Source organism: Sapajus apella, unplaced genomic scaffold (genome assembly GCF_009761245.1).
Source record: "Sapajus apella isolate SASKATOON/1434 unplaced genomic scaffold, GSC_monkey_1.0 scaffold4481, whole genome shotgun sequence".
Classification (NCBI taxonomy): domain Eukaryota; kingdom Metazoa; phylum Chordata; class Mammalia; order Primates; family Cebidae; genus Sapajus; species Sapajus apella.
In genome coordinates this window covers 1-5,582 of record NW_022441407.1, presented here as the reverse complement: position 1 = coordinate 5,582, position 5,582 = coordinate 1, and the positions used below count along the sequence as shown (strand labels likewise).

Sequence of the window (5,582 nt, the reverse complement as noted above, 5' to 3'; positions counted from 1 at the left end):
GAGATCTGGGCTCACTGCAGCCTCCGCCTCCTGGGTCCCAGTTCAAGCAATTCTCCTACCTCAGCCTCCCAAGTAGCTGGGATTACAGGCACGAGCCACCAGGCCCAGCTAATTTTTGTATTTTTTAGTAGAGACGGGGTTTCACCATGTTGGCCAGTCTGGTCTTGAACTCCTGACCTCGTGATCCACCTGCTGTTGGCCTCCTAAAGTGTTGGGATTACAGGCGTAAGCCACCGCACCCGGCATTTTAAAAGTTTTTATGAGTCTGGGTGCAGTGGCTCATGCTTATAATCCCAGCAGTTTGGGAGGCACCTAAGATCAGGAGTTTGAGACCAGCTTGGCCAACATGGTGAAACCCCGTCTCTACTAAAAATACAATACAAAATTACCCAGGAGTGGTGGCCCATGCCCGTAATCCCAGCTACTCAGGAGGCTGAGGCAGGAGAATGGCTTGAACCCAGGAGGTGGAGGTTGCAGTGAGCCAAGATCACGCTACTACACTCCAGCTTGGGCGACAGAGCGAGACTCCATCTCAAAAAAAAAAAAAAGTTTTAACAATGAATGATTTCTGATGACATAGCAGGTGAAGTGGAAACTTCCAGTAAGGAACGGGGAATGTTTTGGAGTGAAGGGCTGGTTTATGCAAATACTGCAAAATCTCGGTGATGACCGAATTTGGTCATTATGCTATTCCCTCTGCTTTTGTGTGCATTAATATTTCTTTTTTTTTTTTTGAGACAGAGTCTTGTTCTGTCACCCAGGCTGGAGTGCAGTGGCGTAATCTCAGCTCACTGCAACCTCCGCCTCCTGGGTTCAAGCGATTCTTCTGCCTCGGCCTCCCAAGTAGATGGGACTACAGGTGTGTGCCACCACACCTGGCTAATTTTTGTATTTTTAGTAGAGACGAGGTTTCATAATGGCCAGGATGGTCTTGATCTCTTGACCTCGTGATCTGCCCGCCTCGGCCTCCCAAAGGGCTGGGATTACAGGCATGTTGGCTCACACCTGTAATCCCAGCCCTTTGGGAGGCTGAGGCAGGTGGATCACCTAATAGAGACAGGGTTTCACCATGTTGGCCAGGCTGGTCTCGAACTCCTTACCTCAGGTGATCCACCCGCCTTGGCCTCCCAAAGTGCTAGGATTACAGGTGTGAACCACTACGCCCAGCGAGATTTGGAGTTTGAGACCAGCCTGGCCAATGTGGTGAAACCTTGTCTCTACCAAAAATACAATAATTAGCCAGGCGCCGTGGCGGGCGTCTGTAGTCCCAGCTACTCAAGAGACTCAGGCAGGAGAATCGCTTGAACCCAGGAGGTGGAGGTTGCAGTGAGCCGAGATTGGGCCATTGCACTCCAGCCTGGGCAACAAAGCAAGACTCTGTCTCAGAAAAAAAGAAAAAGTTAAGGGGGTAGAAGTTTCACAGAAGGCTCTCTTTGGTGCTTTACAAAGATCCTCGGGGTATGCTTAGGAGGTTTCATATTCCCATTTTACTCAGGGAATTGTAGCTCAGAAAAGAGACAGACTTTGCACAAGGCACACAGGTCACAGGGAGTGCAGCTGGTCCACTTCCTCCTTGATAGTGGAATTTTTTTATTATTTTTTTTTTTTTGAGACAGAGTCTCACTCTTGTTGCCCACGCTGCAGTGCAGTGGTGCGATCTCAGCTCACCGCACCTCCACCTCCCAGGTTCAAGCGATTCTCCTGCCTCAGCCTCCACAGTAGCTGGGATTATAGGCGTGGGCCATCACGCCCGGCTAATTTTGTATTTTTTAGTAGAGATGGGGTTTCTCTATGTTGGTCAGGCTGTTCTCGAAGTCCTGACTTCACGTGATCCACCTGCCTCGGCCTCCCAAAGTACTGGGATTATAAGCATGAGCCACCGTGCCAGGGTTTGGTAGCTAAATTGAATGCTCAGAGACTGCCTCCCTTCTTTTCTGCTCCTTTAACTCTGGCATTGTTTATTAGCTTTCTGAAATCATCTGCAGTTCTTAGCTCTCTTGTGGAACTTCCAGGCTGACCTCCAGGGTCACTCAGGGTGAGGGCCACTGACCCTGAACAAGGTCTTTGGTTCTGTGGGCTGACACCAGGACTGGACTGCAGCCTCACCCCAGACCACACCGATTCCACACGTGCCTCCCTCACCCTTGTCCACATTTATCCATCAGCATCCTGCCTGGAAGTCCTCTCCTGGGCCCCCACCCCCTCAGGGAATGTTCATCTGCATTCTTCCTGAGCCAGGGCAGAGCCGAGCCTCCCTGAAGTGTGAGCATGATGCTGACTGCAGGCTCTGATTCTTTTCCCAGTGCCAGGTGGAGCTCAACAGGAGAGTCCTAGCGGATCTGGCCATCTACGAACCAAAGACTTTTAAATCTTTGGCTGCCTTGGCCACCAGGAGGCGACAAGAAGGCTTTGCTGCCGCTTTGGGGGATGGGAAGGAGCCCGAAGGCATTTTTTCACGAGTGGTGCAGTACCACTGAGGATTGCTGTATTCATCAGGAAAAGACAGAGTCATTTGCAGTTGCTTTGATTTGTACTTGTGTTTATCCCCTACATTCTAGTAACAGCCATGAGGGGCCCCTCCTCTCTGGGGCAGAGCCTCACAGATGACTTCTGTGTTTCGTGTGAGTGAAACTCAAACACTGTTCAGTTTTTAGAGCCATTTTCCTGTATCAAGCGAACACTCCATGGAGCTCGCCTCGCGTCAGGGCTGCTGCAGGCACCTGGTTGTGGGATGCAGCTGAGCTCTGCACACTGGGAGGTCTACTCCAGGCTCCCCTCAAGGGCTGTGTGTGCAGTGCCCGCTGGCCAGTTCCCTGAGCCCCTACCTACTCCATCCCACCCAGGACTGACCTCAGACCTCGCCCTGCCCCATCCCCCCAGGCTCATGTCCAGCAGAGCCCTGTGGCTCAGCTATGCCACCACTCAGAACACCAGCCTCAGCTTCCTTAGGTGCTCCGCGTTCAGCAGCCCAGCAGGGATTGGGGGAAATGCCCCCACATCAGGTGGGTGGTGGCCTGGTCCCCTGCAGGTTGGACTGACTTTTTAGCTATCTCCAGGAAGCAAGACCCAACAGACAACTGTCCATTAACCCCAAGGCTGATGTATGTCTCCCCTGGTCTTTCTGCCTGAGGAAGGCTCTTGAGACCCAGGTTACCCACTGCTGTCTGCCTGCTGATGCCCGCTTCATTTACACAGCAGTGCACACACCCCGCCCCAACCTGCTTGTTTTGCTGACCTGCCGTAGGAGCACCTAAAGTGAGTGCCCATTTCCCCACCAAAGGCAGCCAGCTTGCATCCTGTGGGGATGTGCCCTTCACCCTTGGCCAGCAGTTGCTGGGCAGTCTCTCTGGGCCTTTTTCTTAGACTCACCACCCACTTCCAGCCTGCACAGAGAAACAAAGTCCTGGCCACTTGCTAGAGATGGCTTCAGGCCGACCACTCCATTCTCAATGCAGGCGTCATCCTTTCTGGCTTCCATCACTGCATGGCTAAGAGGTCCCCCTCCTGGCCCGTCACTGTGCTTGATGACAGCCACCACACCTGAAGCCTCTGGACACTGGGGACCAAGTCTCATTCGGCATCCTTTCCCCTGCATGAGTGCAGCGTCTGGCCGTGTGCACGGGGCGTTAAATGCCTGTCAGCCCTTGGAAGATGGCTCCTGTACAACAGGTGGAGGACAGAGCTTTGGGCGGCCACATTCTGTGCACACTGCTGCACTGTGGCAAAGCTGCCTGTGCTGCATCCCATCTCAATAAAGGAATACACAGATGTCACAGACTACTGTGGGCTGCTCCCAGCATGCACTCGCTTTGTGCCAGCAGAGGCTGTGGTGCCATGGTCCTGTTCCCAGGCAGCTCCAGAGCCTGGGCCTGATTGGCTGGAGGCACCACCACCTCCCACTCTGGCAGTCACAGCTGAGGGAACCGGCATGCAGCACCGTGAGAAACCAGCTGTGTGGTGGGGCTTCCTGCGATGTGTAGCTATAACACATAAGACTGCCAGCTTGGGGAAAGAGAATGGGGTGAAGCTGTAACCATATCCTGTTGCCCATGGCAGGCGGTGAGGAGAGTGGGTCTTGGTTGTTACTGTCATGGCAGAGCTAATGGACAGCTGGGCCTGGGGGCGGGGTGAGGGGCAATGGTGGCCTCTGGATTTCAGCCCGTTTAAACTGGGCGGTCACTCAATTCTAAATCTTCTGAAAAACAAAAACAACGGTGCAGTCACTGGCAGCTCGGTGTGAACTCACACTCAAGCCTCTGCTGACCCCCACACTTCCCCGCCCAGTGCAGGCTTCCCCACCATCTTCATCCGGGGTCCTGTACTAGTCCCGGCGAATGTTCGGGGTAACTGCCCCCACAGATGCGTCCTGCATCTGCTCCTCCAGGACCGCCGCAGGTGGTGAAGGCCGTGAACCAGGACGGGCAGGGCGTGAGGTCGCCTGCGGGAGGATCAGCGATGTCACGATGCTTCACTGTCTCCCAGCCGTTTGCGGGGTTCTGTCCAAGCGCCTTCAGACGGGGCGCACCGGGCCTCGCTCCCCGGACCCCTCCGTGGGCCTGAACCTTGACGTACTTGGGCCTCCCCACGGGAAGGGCTCTGTAGGGACGTCGAGGCCGCGTTTCCAGTCATCCCCACCCATCTCTCCCCAGGAGCTGAGTTTTGAAGGCAAGACTGCGGGAGTCTGGCGTTAACAGGCATCCCCAAAGCCTGGAGTCGGGAGGGACTGGAGACACGATGCCGAGGACGGCCGGGGGCACACCGGGCACGCGCGTCTCATTCAGGGCGACGCCGAGGGGAGGCTCTGACCATGCCCCGCACCCAGGGGATAGCAGCGGGGGTCGTCCCACCCCAGACCCCACCGACATGGACCCCCGTGACCCATACGACTTCCGAGACGCGAGCTCCAGCCATCAGGGGGTCTTCGTTCGAACGTGGGCGGCTTCGAAGAAGCCCCGCCCCGCTCGGGGCGCCCGGGCAGGCGCTCTCAGCCTGGCACCCGCGCCTCCGCTCGGGGCAGACGTGCTTCCGGGTCGGCCGGCACCGCGGAGTACCCTGGGTAACGAGCCCGCCCTCAGACCTGACCCAGGTTCCGGCGACGGCGTTAGGCGCGTTACTGACGGGCAGGTGGAGTAGCCAATCGCCGCTAGGCTGCGTCACGCTGCCCTCAGGCCGAACCAATGGTATGAGACGGGGCGGGGCGATGGCAGCGGTAGAGCGTCGCGAGGAGCCGCCCTGCGGGAAGAAGTCGTAAGGGAGTCGGCAGCACAAAATGGCGGCGGCGGCGGCGGCGGCGGCTGGGGCTGCGGGGTCGGCAGCTCCTGCGGCAGCAGCCGGCGTCCCGGGCTCTGGGGGCGCAGTCCCCGGGTCGCAAGGTGTGCTGATTGGGGACCGGCTATACTCCGGGGTGCTCATCACCTTGGAAAACTGCCTCCTACCTGACGACAAGCTCCGCTTCACGCCGTCCATGTCGAGCGGCCTCGACACCGACACGGAGACCGACCTCCGCGTGGTAGGCTGCGAGCTCATCCAGGCGGCCGGCATCCTGCTCCGTCTGCCTCAGGTGAGGGTGCGGCCGCGAGCCT

At 56.9% G+C, this 5,582-nt stretch overlaps 1 long non-coding RNA gene across 1 annotated transcript; it reads left to right on the top strand.

The window, feature by feature from the left end:
* The first annotated feature begins 1,827 nt into the window (after positions 1–1,827).
* On the top strand, positions 1,828–4,194 carry LOC116547753. The gene is made up of 2 exons (XR_004267162.1): positions 1,828–3,636; positions 3,676–4,194. It is a non-coding gene; the product is annotated as an uncharacterized LOC116547753 (long non-coding RNA).
* Positions 4,195–5,582: the final 1,388 nt, after the last annotated feature.